Source organism: Giraffa tippelskirchi, chromosome 6, assembly GCF_054371585.1.
Source record: "Giraffa tippelskirchi isolate mGirTip1 chromosome 6, T2T-mGirTip1v1.2.pri, whole genome shotgun sequence".
NCBI classification, from domain to species: domain Eukaryota; kingdom Metazoa; phylum Chordata; class Mammalia; order Artiodactyla; family Giraffidae; genus Giraffa; species Giraffa tippelskirchi.
The window spans coordinates 16,923,520-16,940,744 of record NC_137280.1 but is presented as its reverse complement, the minus strand read 5'-3'; the positions used below and the strand labels follow the sequence as shown (position 1 = coordinate 16,940,744).

The 17,225-nt window shown below is 37.6% G+C and overlaps 1 protein-coding gene across 5 annotated transcripts in view; it reads left to right on the top strand.

Annotated features, from left to right (window-relative positions):
- YWHAZ (tyrosine 3-monooxygenase/tryptophan 5-monooxygenase activation protein zeta) overlaps positions 1 to 17,225 on the top strand; it is a 36,612-nt gene that overhangs the window by 11,124 nt on the left and 8,263 nt on the right. The window lies entirely within an intron of this gene.

Below are 17,225 nucleotides of genomic sequence, written 5' to 3'. Positions count from 1 at the left end.
TGCTTAAGTCATAGAAAATAAGAGATTTTTTATAGTAAACATCAGAAAGACAGATATCTTTAAGGTGAGCGCTGAGGCAGCCTTCCGAGAATCCCTGAGGCCTGAGAAGCCGTGCTCAATCATTCCTCTTTCCCATGACTCTGTCATGGGTGGGATCTCGGCTGGCTCCCGGCAATTATTGGTGTTTGCCTAGGAATGAAAAAGGCCTGGCGTAAAGCCAGTCTGTTAAGTGAGGTTTGGTTAATCCAGCAAATTAAGTGATGGTTCATTCTGTCAGAACATTAGGTGGGAACAGTTGCTTTATTTTCAAAAGCCTTTTGCAGTAATTTTGGAAGAGATGAGATTAGGAAGAGAGAGGGTGCTGGTTAGAGCATGAAGGGGTCAATTATGTTATAAAGTAATGAATGTGGAACTTACTGGCCTTGCGAAAACTTTACCCAAAGGAAATGATGCCAGATTTTACCTCTTCTAAGACATGCAAAAATAGTTCTGCTTTTATAAAGAAAATTAGAGCTAACTTACTCCTACTAATATCAGAAGTAGATTTTCAGTGCCCTCCATCATAGCTTATAATCAGTTAAGTGTTAACTTCGGGTTTTTTGGAATTGGGGCTTCAACCTATGAAATACATAGGGTTCCCCCCTGCCATGAATATAATTTGTTGACTAGTCTCTCAGTTGTGTCCAGCTGTTTTGCAACCCATGGATTGTATAGCCTGCCAGGCTCCTTTGTCTGTTGGATTTCTCAGGCAAGAATACTGGAGTGGGTTGCCATTTCCTCCTCAAGTGGATCTTCCCGACCCAGGGATTGAACCCACATCTGCATTGCAAGAGGAAGTAAAAAATTATGGGTGTTCTGATGTCAGCTAAGCTCAGAAAAACTTAAATGTAGTCCACTGAAATGCTAATAGGCCTTAGAATTTATTTTTTAAATTCCTGAGATAATCCCTATTGTGATTTCATCCTAATTTCCATTGCTCTTTCTTTATTATGGTTTTGCATTGAGTATAAACACTGCTCGTTAGGGAACTTTTTTTTTTTTAGTATTTATTTTCTAGTTTGCCTCAGGTCTTGGTTGTGTCATGTGGGATCTTTGTTGCAGTGTGCAGGATATGTCGTTTTGGCATGTGGGCTCCTCTCCAGCAGTGGTGTGCGGGCTCTAGAGTGTGGAGCTTAGTTGTCTGTTGACATGTGGGCTGTTAGTTCCCTGACCAGGGATCAAACCAACTTCCCCTGCACAGGAAGACAGATTCTTAACCACTGAACCACTACTGTCAGCTTCAGTGTGCTGCACTCAGGAGTTCCTCTTGCTTTTGAAACTACCTGTTCTTTCTAACCTCTTAATTTTAGCACATTTTCTAGACTTAACAGGGACATCTTGGACTCAACTTGGAGTTCTTTTTCTAATTGCAAGTTAATTGCTGTGTTGGCTGCATCGTTGGTTCTCAACTCTTTACATTCATGTTGATACTCATTTGTATGATACATTTCCTGTGGGTAGTACCCAGGATTATTTGCCACTCCCATTCTACTAGCAGTAGTTCTATCCCTTACTCTCCCACTCAGAAGCATATTGGCAAGAAAGTGATGTTGTAAGAATAAACTTGACCTAATTTTAATGGACAGAAGCTAAGTTATAAACTTTATATTGCTAGTGGTGGTTATTCACTTGGACTTGCTATCTTTACTGTTCTTTTCCCAGTTCTATGCTGCATACAGATAGTTCTTACTCTTACCTTTTTATAAAGCAATGCTTTCCTTCTGTGCCTTTGGCTCTTGTTTGGTCTTCTCATTGTCCTTGATACAAGCCATTGCCAATTTCCATCTTTGTGGCCTGAGGGTTTCTTTTCTCTGATTTATATTAGGTTAGTACAAAAGTAATTGTGGTTTCAGACAGTGAATTTTAAATAACTATAGTAGGCTCAAACATCTTTATTAATCAAAATAGGAACCATTACAATCAACACATTTTTGCTAATGAGAAAAGTCTTTGTTCATTCCTTTAGCATAAAAATCTATGCTTCATTATTTGATGAACTCTTAGTGAATTCTTGGAAAGCATTTTCTGCCTCCTGCTGGTTGGATGCAAATGTTCTGCCTGCAAAAAGTTGTCAAGATGCTTTGAAGAAATGATAGTTGGTGAGAGTTAGGTGAATGTGGTGGATGAGGCAAAACATTGTAGTCATAGCCCAATTTGTTCAACTTTTGAAGTGTTGGTTGTGCGACATACGGTCGATAGGGTGTTATCTTGGAGAAGAATTGGGCACATTTTATTGATCAGTGCCGGCTGCAGGCGTGGCAGTTTTTGATGCATCTCATCGATTTCCTGAGCATACTTCTCAGATATAATGGTTTTGCCAGGATTCAGAGATCTGTAGTGGATCACACCAGCAGCAGACCACCAAACAGTGACCATGACCTTTTTTGGTGCAAATTTGTCTTTGGGAGGTGCTTTGGAGCTTTTTTTCAGTCTAGCCACTGATCTAGTCGTCATTGGTTGTCATAAAATACACTTTCTGTCGCACGTCACAATCCGATCGAAAAATGATTCATTGTCGCATAGAATAAGAGAAGACAACACTTCAAAACAATGGTTTTTTGATTTTTGGTCAGGTCATAAGGCACCCACTTACTGAGCTTTTTCACCTTTCCAGTTTGCTTCAAATATTGAACAACTATGGAATGGTGGATGTTGAATTCTTCAGCAACTTCCTGTGTAATTGTAAGGGGATCAGCTTCAATGGCTGGCCATTACCCTCCTCATCTTCAAGGCTCTCACCTCCTTTGTAAGATTTCTTGAACCACCAGTGCACTTTGTTAGCAGTTTCTGGGCCACATGCGTTGTTGTGAGTTGTCTCTGCTCCTTAACCACCCATTTTGAACTTGAATTTACAAATCACTCTAATTTGCTTTTTGTCCAACATTTCTGCAGTGTAAAATAAATAGCAAGTAACGTCATTAGCAAAAAAACATAAAGCAAGAAATGCGCATTAAAATAATGTATAACAACCACATTTACTTTAAGAATTGTATTCCAGTACCAAAGGCAAAGTTCCAAGAATGCAAAGCTGTAACTACTTTTGCATCAATCTAATAACTTGCTTTAATCTTGATGTCTAAGTTGTTTTTGATCTTAGGATTGGCTCTGTTCCTTCATTCCCCTTAAAAACAGGACTGTTGACATTTGTGGTATTTAATTTGTAAAGCACTGCAGGAATATGATACACTTAATATTTAGATGGCACAAGTTTGAATTTGGCTTGGGAAAAATGGCATGCTTAGCCACCACATTCTTATCAGTTCCTATTGTACTGAGTACATTTCTTTGCAACAGGTCATTCTCCATTTTATTCTCTAGTGAGCATTTCCCTATAATAATGAAAAACTTGTATCTGTAAATATTGCTATGCAATTGCAGTTTGTCATTGATGACAGTTTTGCATTTTCTGTTAACACATAACATGACATAAGTAGTAGTGTGATATAAAATAGTCTTATATCTTGGGCAGATTTCACTAATTTTACTCTGTTGACATTCTTTTGCTATAGAATGGGTCTTGGGGACAGCAGAGCATGGATGAATATAGCTGACTTGTTAGCAGTGTGGTCCTGTTGATGACACATTCACGTTTGTTTTTATTGGAATAGATCAGTAAAAGAGTTCAGCATGTAAACTTTTTCTTAGTTTCTTGCAACAGAATTTGTGAGCTTTCTTCTGTTCTCCTCCAAATAAAAATACGGTTATGCTGCTGCTGCTGCTAGGTCACTTCTGTCGTGTCCGACTCTGTGCGATCCCATGGACTGCAGCCTACCAGGCTCCTCCGTCCGTGGGATTTTCCAGGCAAGAGGACTGGAGTGGGTTGCCATTGCCTTCTCCGAAAAATATGGTTATAACAGATGACAAAGAAAGAACATAAAGATAGTCTAAATGTTAATTTATAGAGTTAAGTAAGTCAAGCTGAGACTTGGTCCAATGGATTGACTTGTATGCATGTTCATTCTTTTAAAGCCAGGAGTCCCAAGAATGCCCAGTTTTTGTAGTACAGGGATTTGACTGACTTGAATTGCTTAATGAGTTGGACAACGTTAGAGAAGTTAATGTTTTAGTGGAAGTTAACTTCGGTCTTGCAAACGAGTTAGGGGATCTATGAGTTCTTTCAAATTAGCAGTATTACCAGGGAACCCAGTGGTGAGTTGAATGGTTCTCATCCAAGTGATCTAATATAAATGCGTTTCTGAGGTAGACTTGCTTCTCTTGTTGATTCAAGGCTTAAGAATGGTCAGCTCATAATTATTTTTGCTTCTTAAAACATACATTAAAAATCGTTGCCCAGAATTTCAAAGGAATACTTGAACCACATTCAACCCAGGGACACTTGGTAAAAATCCTACTCAAAACACATTACCTTCAAAATGTTATTCTGGGAAATGGACAGTTGAGGACATTGATTCATGTAGGTAAGTTGTAGTGTACTTAGAACAAGCAAGTTCTCCAGTCAGTAACTTGGTGAGTCTTTTTCTGCTGTGTTTAGAATAGGTGTTGATGACGTCAAAAGAATTGTGCTCTTTCCTTTCAATCTCCTCTTGGATCGTTTCCACCCGATGAGAGAGTATTATCATCAGACTTAATTGGATCATAGGGATAAGACTTGAAGAAGAATCTTGTGTAACATTTCTAAAAAAGTAAACTGCTTCACTTTAAAAGGGTGACATAACCTAGCACAGTCTGCATAGACTTTGGTGGTTTGAATTTTCTTTAATTCATTTTTTATGACCTTGGGCAAGTATTTCATCTCTGTGACTCTTGTTTCCACATATTCAAAATGGAAATGATAATAGTAGCATGTACCTGTAGGGTATTTTATGTAGAGTTAATACATCTCTGTGTTGATATTAAATAGCAAATATACTGCTTACCTTCTTTGATAATCACTTCTGTGCTTCTTTGATGTCACTGCATTGAGGCTTAGTTTATTAGATTAAATTTAAGAGAATGTTAGTAAGTTTAATATTTATTGATTACCTGCTATTTATAAGCTGTGTGCTATAAAGAAAAACATAATAAATATAAAAAGTCTTTACTCAACACCGTCAGATAGTGGGATGTTGGTGTATAACACAGGGAGCCCAGCCTGCATTCTGATGACCTAGGGGGTAGGATGGGGGAGGGGAGGGAGGCTCACTAGGGAGGGGATATATGTATGGTTATGGCTGATTCACGTCGCCCTATGGCAGAAACCAACAAACGTCGTAAAAAGTAAAATTAAAAAATAATAACTAACGGGGGAAAAAAGCCTCTGTTCAAATTCAGAACTGGTCTTCAGCCTTCTATTTTAAAAGTGGCTGATAAAATCTGGTCCCACTAGGGAGCTGTGCATAATATACAACATGCATGTGCAAGTTTTAAAAACACTATAAAAAATGAATTTTTTTGAAACAAAACATCCTTTGTGATGGAAATATTGGGAAATGGAGCTTTGATTGGTGAGAAGCTTCAGCCCAGGTCAACATTAATGCCAGCTCTGAAAAGGGCTCTGGGGAAAGGGAGAAGGAACACCCCCTAGTGTCAGTTTTAGCAGTTACCACTCAACACTCAGTAAGTTCTTCTTGGTATGTTTCACCATCTTAATTTTTAGAAGGTACATTCTGAATCTTGGCTTTATCAAATTTCTTGTTGATATGTTAAAACTTATATGGTGCAGATTTACCTATTCTTACTAATGGAAAATGCATTCAGTTAAGTGACTGGTCAGAGTCCTGTATGATTCCATCCTTGAAGTTAAGCAACTCTGCCCATTTATAGCAGTGTGACCTTAATCATTCATAGAATACCTAAAATCTTACTCTGTGCCAACATTGCACAGAAAGTCAAAAAGTGTACAGATACCAACCAGGTCAGTTCATGGATGTGTGCATGCATGTGTGTGTGTTAGTTGCTCTGTCATATCTGACTCGGCAACTCCATGGTCTATCCATGGAATTCTCCAGGCAAGCTTACTGGAGTGGGTTGCCATTCCTTTCTCCAGGGGAATCTTCCTGACCCAGAGATCGAACCCGGGTCTTCTGCATTGCAGGCACATTCTTTACCAGCTGAGCTAATAGGGGAGCCTGAAATCAGTTCTTGACACCACCTAATTCTCTAGCAGTTTTGGAGCACTTTTGGAAGCAACTGATGAAGTTGTAATTGAAAAGAAAACAATCCAGCCACAAGAGGGAGTAAGAGAATAATTTCCAAATTGATGGGTCTTTTATCTCAACGAAAATAACTGCTTTCTTTTTACAATTTTAGGGGCTCTACAGAATAAAGTGAAAGTGCTGGGGAAATTCTCTGTGCACAAGGTAATTGTGCAATACCAGAATTTTGACCTCCTACATTGTGCTGTTGAAATAAATTTCATATTGAGGATATTTTAAGTGACATTTGTGAGGCTTCTGAGTTTTTAAATTGAATAATAAATTGGGAGGTGAATTTTATTGAATCAGTGGATTTTAGGCTTAAAGGAGCATGTGACCTACCTGCTTTTTTCATTTTCACAGATCAAGATGCTGAAGCACAACAAGATTTTGTCTGGTTGCTTGATTTGTATGGGTGTTTGTTAATCTAGGGGAGATCCAATTGCATATAATTTGCAAGGAGTGACCACTTTTTGTTTCATTGGAATTTCATGTATTTGAATTATTTGATGAGTTGGATATTAGAGAAGTTAGAAGTGTGTTTTTAGTGAAGGTTGTATCCCAGCTTGCAAGCTGGGAAGAATAACACTTTCATTAAAAGTGATGGTTTTAGTTTTAGATTATATTTTTAGAATTTTATATACTTGAGAATAACAGGAATCACACTTGAAGGCTTTGTGCTTCAAGTTCTTGGCACGTTTTAACCATCGGCATTTTTTATGTTTGATTGGTATAAACGTGTAATATCTATATCCTGACCTCTTTTTCTTTGTTGTGTTCATGGAAAAGGGTTGTGATAGTACAATCTAAAAGAGAAATGGGTTGTGGAGGCTTGGTCTTTTCAGTATACACATATCTAGTGAGGTCAAGTCAAAGGAGATGCTTCCCAGCTGTTTTCAAATTGTAGTCCATAAATGTCTCATTAGAAGTTGATTATTTTGCTTTGATATTCGGGACTATTTACTGTTTGCTCAGTGATTTTTTTTTTTTAAGGTATATTTACGTTAATGGAAATTGAAGTGTGACCAATTGGTGGAATATGGTCTGAAACAAAGTGAGAACCTCCTCTCTGCCCCTCATATTTTTATTTACAAATATATCACTTGTTTTCGTATTATCTCCTAAACACAGGTTTTACCAGCCCAATAAAGAAATTTGAAAAACCCAGATGAGCATGAAACGGTATAAGGTTGGAGAGCAGAATTCAATGATAATCTGCCAGAAAAAGAATCCTAGTAGGAAGATTTCCTCTTTAAAACTTTTATATAATAATTGTAATATTAAATAACCAAAAGGGAAAGTACCCTCTTCTACATACGGTAATTAAACGGTTTTTTCTAGCCTGTTATTTTTTGATTTTTTATTTTGAAATAATTTCAAATGTTCCCATATATCCTTTACCTGGTTCTCTAATGATCAAAATCAATAAATTAATAAAATAATGGATAAAATAAACTTACGTAACCCATAGCACTTACAAATTGTACCACCATAATTGCCTAATTTGGTCCAGAATTCAGTCCAGGATCACAGTTTGTCTTGTCTCCTTACTCTTTAATCTGGATCAGTTTTCCAGTCTTTGCCTCTTTACGTATTTGCTACTTTTTTCAAGAGTTCTGGCCAGTTTCTTTTTTTGGTAAACTATTCCTCGGTTTGGATTCGTCTGGTGATTTTCTCATGAGTAAATTCAGATTGTGCATTTTGGGGAAAAATGCCTGGGAATGACACTGTGCCTTCCTTGGTGTATCATATTAGGATACACATGCTGTTGTCCTGTTACCAAACCATTATCTTTAGGACATTATATTTTCAAATTTAAACAGCAGTGAGACTTCTGAAATCACCCTGTAGTATAAAAGTACCAATTAAAAATTTTTTAAGATATATGTGCCCCATAAATATTTTTTTTAATCAATGAAAAGTGAAAGTCGCTCAGTCGTGTCAGGCTCTTTGGGATCCCATGGACTACAGCCTGCCAGGCTCCCCTGTCCATGGGATTTTCCAGGCAAGAATACTGGAGTGGGTTGCCATTTCCTTCTCCAGGAGATCTTCCCTACCAAGGGATCGAACCCGGGTCTCCCGCGTTGTTGGCAGATGCTTTTAGATAGAACTAAGTATAGTTTGCCAAAGTGCTAATGTCATTTTATAATGAATGGATGGATTACTTTTTTGAAAGGGGAAGATATCCCAGCTCTATAACTTATAGTTTTCCTTTGAAATTTATTTTCATTAATTGGCTTCATGTATTCTAATTGACAGGCTTCCCTTGTGGCTTAGCTGGTAAATCCTCCTGCAATGCAGGAGACCTGGGTTCAATCCCTGGGTTGGGAAGCTCCTCTGAAGAAGGGAAAGACTACCCACTCCAGTATTCTGACATGGAGAATTCCATGGACTGTATAGTCCATGGGGTCTCAAAGAGTCAGCCATGACTAACCAACTTCCCCTTCACTTCACTTGATTCTAATTGACAAGCCAAATCATAGCCTATAGCCCAGTGATATGAGTGCATCATGGCAGGTGGTCATTCTTCAGAGCTGTAGTAAACACTTAAAAATACTCATTATAGTCTATATAATGTCTGATTCTCATTTAATAAAGGAAGAATGGTGCGTTGGAAAGTGTCCAGTGCATTAGAGAAGCTTTCCTGGGATGAAATTTGGAAAGATGGTCTTGAAAAGAATGCTGTTATAAAATACAGTAGATTGAATGAGGGGATGTATCATGGTTTTGTATCTGAAACACCTATTTGCTCTTGGTGGCAGAGTTTTACTACCAAAGTCTAGGTGTTCTGACTTCCAAATAGATACACTTCACCTTACTGCCTCATGCTATTCTCCCCCAATCTCTGGTGGTTTTGTTGTTTTGTCTTCCTTAGTTGCCCCCTCTAGAGTCATTATATAGAACCCAGAGCTTATCCAAGGGTCCTGAAAGCATATTAGCATGTACCTAGCTTGCCCTTTGGCTGCTATTTCTGAATATATGTGCTTAGAACAGCAACCAGACACCTGTCATTTTTGAACAATTCTAGATCTTTAATGGAGAAGAGAATGGCAGCCCACTCCAGTACTTTTGCCTGGAAAATTCCATGGACTGAGGAGACTGATAGGCTGCAGTCAGTGGGGTCACAAAGAGTCAGACACAACTGAGCCACTTGACTTTATTGACTTTAGGTCTTTAAGGAAACAGAACGTTTTTCCTCTTGGAGCAAAATATTCATTATCTGACCTTCAATATCAACTTCAGTAATTTCCATCACATTTTACCTGAACTATTTAGAAGTTTGGGAAGGTGATGAGCTCTTGATAGTAAAGATTGTTCTAATTTTCCTCTTACATTTAAATGAGGCTGTTGTTAATTTGGCCTTGGGATTTGATATTTGAGTGCCTAATATGTGCAAAACGTGTGTCTTTAAGGAGCCTATAAGCAGGTTGAGAATACATACATGAAAATTCGAAAGTGCAAAATCATAATTAAATTTTACTTTATATTATACTTGTTCTGAATAACATGTTGTAGAGCATAGGATATAAAGTTAAAAAATTAAACTCTCCCTACATCATCCCAGTTCCTCAGAGGTAATCTCTAACAGTCTCTTTTCTTTCTTTTTTTTTTTTTGTATCCTGGGAACTTACAGTGCCTGTGCAAACAGTTCTGTCCTTGAAGAATATATACAAGTAGGATCATATAGAAACTGTTCTGTAAGTTGTATCCACACACACAACACGTTGATTATGTTTTATGCTTCATTCCATATTGGCACACAACTCATTCTTTTTAATGTCAGTATAGTGTTTTATGAGTGTAACATAATTTATTTAGTCCATTGTTGATATTGGCAGAAATTAGTGTATTGCTGAGAATTAGCTTGAGGGAGAACATACCTTTAGAGCTTGGTATGTTGAAAGGTGGATGGTTCAGATTGCTTTAAGTCAGTCAGCAGTTCTTAAAAGTGATCTGTGGACCCTGGGAGTCCTGTTAGGGGAGATTCATGAAGTCGCAGATGAGAAACCTGAGGCCCAGAGAAATTCCAGAACTTTCTCAAGTTGACATAGCTAGTAAGCAGTGTTTCCATAGCTCGTGCCCTTTACACGTTTGCTGTAAAAAGAATAAGTACTAATGGAAAATGTTTCCTTTATCTTTTATACTTTAATTTAATCCTGTGTTTTAAATGAAAGGTTTTTTTGTGCATTATTTCACCACTCTTAGTAGATAAACAAATTGTTGATGATTGAACCCAAAGTAGAGTACTAAAATTGAGAGTACAAGCACACTAAAGCAGATGTTTGAATGTCGAGATCCCCGCGTCTTAAATTTACATCTGAGTAGAGTGTGCCTACTCTGTCAGGAGCGGTGACTGGTGCTTTCCTGTTAATGTTAATACTCAGTTAGACCTCATAGCTGCCTTTTGAAGTAGATTTTCATTTTAATCAATTTGCATGTTTTTTATTAAAAGATAAATCATTGTATAAAATTAAATTTCATTAAATTCTTTTATAGATGAGAACATTAAGGCTCTGAGAGATTAACTTGCCTGAGATCTCAAAATTAATGATGAGACAGGGATATAAGTTTGCCTGATTTTAGTTTATATTGTTTCTATTACACCAAACTGTTGCTCCAAGAAATGCTTGGATGCCCAGAAATTAGGGCCTTGCCACCACCAGGTCAGCAGCAGTTTTGGTGTTCTAGGGTATTCTCTAGTCTTGATTGTTCCTAAAGAGTTGATGTTTTACTCTTAATTTCAATCTGTAGTCAGATTGAAGGACAGTGAGAGAGAGAGGTATATCATTAGAACAGAGGTGGATTTTCAGTTTACAAACCTTTTATTAGAAATATTTGACCATGGTTAGGATTAAATATTTATTGTAGTGTGGGCAGGTTGAGCCTTAAGAAGGGCAGTCAGAACTAGATAACTTGTCAGTTTATGAGGTTCCTTAGTATTAATACATTCCCAAAGTCAAAGCATTGACCATCTTTGGATCAAGGCATGTGTTAGAAACTATTGTTTATATATTTTGCCTTGGGTAGTTTAACTTGGGGGCAGAAATCATTACTTCACCCCCCATATATCTTAAATGCTTTTATAACCTAAGAAGTTAATTGTACTTAATGCTGTAAAGAAAAAAAAAATCTTCTAATGTTAAAATCTCAAACCCTACATAATTTGTCTGTTGATGAGATTAAGGTTCAGCAACCTCTCCAGAATTACATCATGTATTTAGCTTGGATTATGAACCATTTACAGAGACATTTCAGATGTGGGTTTTATGCTTCCAATCCCGTTATTGAGATGACTACTGCATAAAGTCAGAACATGCATTAAGTCTAATTCAGCAAATTGATTTTAGGTATTTTTTAAATGACCATGATTATCTTTAAAAAACAGTAGCTATCATCAAAACAGATTTTTTTTAAGTACTTGAGAAACTACTGTGAATCTAAATCAAATTCTATTTCAGCAAGGTCCATATGTATTAACATGGTAGCCTCAGTTAAGTGTATGGGTGTACGATGTTAAAGTTTGTGTTTGACATGAAAATCCTTTTCTGTTATAAATTAACGTTTAGATTAGAAAGTCAGTGTACTATGTTATATGGAGAATTTTACAAGTGAAAGGTACGTTAATAGTCAGCCTAACCTTCACTTTATAAGTAGAAGTTGTGGCACCTTGTTTGCTTCTTTCCTTGTATAATGCTTTGTCTCCTTTTAAATTCAGATTGTCACAGTGTCCCAGTTGTCATCACCTTCATTGTACTACTGTACGTGAATGAAACAGGAGGTTGTATTGTATACCTAGAGCAGGATATTCTGGTTTATGTATGTTTTGAAAATAGCTATTAGTTCTTTCCTCTTTGTTTTCTGTTCTCCAATTTGTCTTGTCACTGCTGCTTTCTAAGAAGTGCAGCTTCCTTTTTTCCCTTCTGTTTTTATTCCCATCATAGTCTTGTCTCTTCCATCATGCCTTTCTCCTTTCAGTGAATTCTGTATCTTCTGTATCTCAGAGTTGAATGAAACCACATCTGATTTATGAATCTCTGAAAAATAGTGATTTACTCCTTTAAAATTTCTGTAAGAAGAGTAGAACTTGCTATCTAATGAGGTGACGTATTCCAAATTTGTTTCATAAGTTTTCTCATACTGAGCTGAAATCTGCCTCTGCCTAAATTTAGTCTTGTCTTCTGGAGCGATTCATGTCATATTTTTTTCAGTTTTTATGACTGTTTCTAGTTTCATCAACATTCTTGCTTGCTTTCGTGGCTACCCTCCAGTTTGTCAGAGCCTGTCTAGATATTTTGGGGTGGGGCATTTGACATCTTAGTTCCTCCACCAAGGATCAAATCCTTGTCCCTTGCAGTGGAAGAGTGGGGTCTGGCAGTAAAGTCTCTATTTGTTAAGGAACGGTATACTCTAGATTTGGTCTCACCAGCACAGTGCAGAGCTCAAACATCATCCTTAACTTCGATTTCTAATTACTATCTCTGAATCATGTTCTGCTTCTTAGTAGGCAGAGAAAATGTAGAATAATGTAGAACGGGTCATATTGCCTAGTTGGAGTTGTACCTTTACAACTTAGTTGTAGTTTTGAGCAAGTACAGTGCTGGGCCCTGTTGTCTTCTATGAGGTGGGGCTAATTGTAGTTTGTACTTCAAGGGTAAGGTTATGGCAGGATCAATTCATCCATATAAAGTGCTTAATTTAAATGTTAAAAATGCCATTTATTACTGAAGTGATGTTTTTATTATTTTTCTCAGTTGTCTCTTGATGCATAACAAACTGGTAAAAATTAAAACAGTGATTTAGTTCTTTTTTGTGACTCTGGCTTGTCTGGATTCTTTTGGACAGTTTTTCACATGGTGTTGGCTGTAGTCATTCATTGCTGTCTTCAGCTGGGTCTGAAGTACCCGTGTGGCTTCACTAAACATGTCTCATGACTGGAGCTGACTTGACCTTTCTCTCCAGCAGGATGGGTTTTTTTTTTTTTTTTTCTTTTTAATGCTGTCTTAGGGTTCGAGGAGAGTAATAGGGGAAGCTGCTAGTCCTCATAAGGGTTAGGCCTGAAACTGGAATAGGAGTCTTCTTTATCGCATTCTGTTTGGTTAAAGCTAATCAACAAAGTTAGCCCTGACTCCAGGAGCATGGTGGAGGCCATCTCTGGAGTCAGTCTACCACAATTCTGTTCTTTTACAGTTAGCCTTTTGAACCAAATTTAATCTTGAATCCAGTCTTTCTTGCTTTTTTGTTTAAATCTTGATTGTTTTTACCTTTATGTCATCAAAAGATTTTAAGTTTGTCATATATCCTTTTCTCAACTTTTTATTTTTAACAGTTTTACTGAGGTATAACTGACAACTGCATGTATTTATTTAATGGGTACAGAGTGATAAGTTTGCTTTTTCAACTTTTTGTAGTCAGCATTTTATCAGAAACATTCACCACTGTGTTACTTGGTCCTTTTGGTCTATCATTAGGCCAGTAAGCAGCCTGACTTTTTCCTTTTGTTACTTGTAGGTTTGTGGTTCAGTTCAGTCGCTCAGTCATGTCCGATTCTTTGCGACCCCATGGACTGCAGCACGCCAGGCCTCCCTGTCCATCACCAACTCCTGGAGTTTACCCAAACTCATGTCCATGGAGTCGGTGATGCCATCCAACCATCTTATCCTCTGTTGTCCCCTTCTCCTGCCTTCAGTCTTTCCCAGCATCAGGGTCTTTTCAAGTGAGTCAGCTCTTCACATCAGGAGGCCGAAGTACTGGAGTTTCAGTTTCAACATCAGTCCTTCCAATAAACACTCAGGACTGATCTCCTTTAGGATGGACTGGTTGGATCTCCTTGCAGTCCAAGGAATTCTCAAGAGTCTTCTCCAGCCCCACAGTTCAAAAGCATCAATTCTTCGGCACTCAGCTTTCTTTATAGTCCAACTCTCGCATCCATACATACATGACCACTGGAAAAACCATAGCCTTGACTAGACGGACCTTTGTTGGCAAAATAATGTCTCTGCTTTTTAATATGCTACCTAGGTTGGTCATAACTTTCCTTCCAGGGAGCAAGCATCTTAATTTCATGGCTGCAGTCACCATCTGCAGTGATTTTGGAGCCCAAAAAAATAAAGTCTGACACTGTTTCCACTGTTTGCCATGAAGTGGTGGGACCAGATGCCTTGATATTAGCTTTCTGAAAGTTGAGTTTTAAGCCAATTTTTTCACTCTCCTCTTTCACTTTCATCAAGAGGCTCTTTAGTTCTTCACTTTCTGCCATAAGGGTGGTGTCGTCTGTATATCTGAGGTTATTGATATTTCTCCCAGCAATCTTGATTTCAGCTTGTGCTTCCTCCAGCCCAGCGTTTCTCATGATATACTCTGCATATAAGTTAAATAAGCAGGGTGACAATATACAGCCTTGACATACTCCTTTTCCTATTTGGAACCAGTCTGTTGTTCCATGTCCAGTTCTAACTGTTGCTTCCTGACCTGCTTAAAGATTTCTCAAGAGACAGGTCAGATGGTCTGGTATTCCCATCTCTTTCAGAATTTTCCACAGTTTAATATAATCCACACAGTCAAAGGCTTTGGCATAGTCAATAAAGCAGAAATAGATGTTCTTCTGGAACTCTCTTGCTTTTTTGATGATCCAGCAGATGTTGGCAATTTGATCTCTGGTTCCTCTGCCTTTTCTAAAACCAGCTTGAACATCTGGAAGTTCATGGTTCACGTATTGTTGAAGCCTGGCTTGGAGAATTTTGAGCATTACTTCATTAGTGTGTGAGATGAGTGCATCCGGTTAGTAGCTTTAAAAAGTAGTTTTTGTTGTGATTGTTTTAATCAGATGTTATGGATAAATTCAGTGTTCACCTTGGAGGAGGAGGTACTTAATTGCCAATTGAAAAATTCTCAGTGTGAGTTACCCTAATGTAAAACAGTAATTTTTAGAGAGAAGCTACCACTCGTAAAAGATGTGTTACAAATTCTCACGACATTGACTGACACCTTGCCTAAGTAACTTCTGCAAGTTTGTATACTTATTTTAAATGATCTACCCTTAACTAACTGCACGTGTTTGTGCCCTTCACCTTTACAAATACACAGTAGGTTAGATAAAAGTCATTGAAAAGTGGAAGGACGTGACCAGGCTGTGTTAATCCTCAGTTTCTATAGTGCCTTCCCGGCTTGATATTTTATCCTTGTTCTGTCCTGCTCACTGTTTTCAGTGCCTGTCACAGTGACATTTAAGTTTTGGAGAATAAGTCAATGTAAAAAAAAAAAAAATATGTTGAAGCAGTAAAATGTGAATTAGAAATACCTAGATAGACAACTGATTTCATGGTTAGGCTTTTACTTGCCACTTCTTTCATTTGGAGATATTCTCTGTATAATCTTAAATTTACATAAATGAGCCAAAGAGCAGTTCACAATTGAATAATATATGGAGCCTTCTTTAAATTTTTATATATATATATATTTTTCCTGCTGTTTAATTTAAAGTTATTTGTGAATTCTGGTTAATCGCAATACACTTTTTCTTTAGTTAGACTTCATAGCATAATCTTTATTTAGCCTAGCCAGTCAGAAGTGGAATTGATCCTTCCAGATGTGGAGTGCCATAGTCTAAACCTAGACTGACTTCAAAGCCATTATGCTATACGGTCTCCCATAGTTGAATGAATAATGCATTTTGTATTAAGATAAAAACTTGAAAAGGCCTGGGCATTTAATTTTAAAAACAAAACACTGTATTAAATGGAACGCTCTTACGCTGTTGAGGCAGATCCTCGAAGACCAGCCCTAGTACTAGTGCACAGTGTTCATGCCTCAAAAGAGGATGATGGTGTCTAAGGGACAAAACGGCAGGAAGTTTGAATTCTGCTGTCTTCGGTTGTAGGCATTCCTCCTTCAGAGAAGGCACTGGTGGTCCAAACCCAGAGGGTTACTTTATTTCTAGTCTGGTTGAGGTTTCACACGTGTGTGTGTGTATGTGTGTGTGCGCTCAAGTTGTATCCAACTGTTTATGGCTCCATGGACTGTAGTCCGCCAGGCTTCTCTAAGCTTGAGATTTTCCAGGGAAGAATACTGGAGTGGGTTGCTATTTCCTACTCCAGGGGATCGTCTCCACCCAAGGATCAAACCTGCATCTCTTGCATTGATTGGCAGGTGCATTCTTTACTGTTAGCACCATCTAGGAAGCCTTAAAATTTAAAACTGAATGAATGAATGATAGAACACCTTTGCAGCTGAGAGATGACAGCTTGGGTGTCGTGTAATAAGAGTTTTGTTACCTAACCGAAGTGCTCTTCTGATTTCAGGCCAGCTAATAATCACAGGAAACATTATTTCAGGTTGAATTCTGTCACCTCCAACCTTTTCCTGTAATGCATTGCAACCTGGTCCTACTTCCAGCTTCAAACTACACAGTCATTTGAGTATATGTAGTTTTAAGTTGTAGGAAGGGGAGAGAAGCCAGATTAAAGCTTACTCACCCACTCATAATTTGGAACATGATAATGGGATAAACATAAAAAGTTAGAGTTACTATTTAAAAGCATTTTTCAAACTGTTTGGCATATAAGTGCTGTATAGACTAAACTACTGGGCAAGTACAAAAATAGAAACCAAGAATTAAATACCCTTTTTCCTTGTAAAAATTGAGACTTGTTTGGGGCTAAGCCCAGTTGAAAATTGATTTTGATTCGTAGAGTATATTTAGTAGGAAGTGGAGAATTTTTAAAAACAGTAAACATTCTGCCTAATTCTACTGGAATATTATCTTTCTCCTCCTTAAAAAAAATCACTAGTTTATTGTGCCTAATCCCCCTAATACAGTGAAGTCATGTTTTTCTGAAATCATTTGTAGAATGTAATTATTAGCATGTTTGGATTTAATTAGATTGTCACAGTTTTGAACAGAATTATGTAGGGTGAAGTTTTACTTGTTGTTTGGGGTGATCGGTAAACATACATCTTATTAGCTGAGAATCACTTTAATATGAACTAAAGATTTACTCTTCAGATCTTTATTCTCATACTCCTACCAGTGTCTTAATTTAGATAGGAAAAATG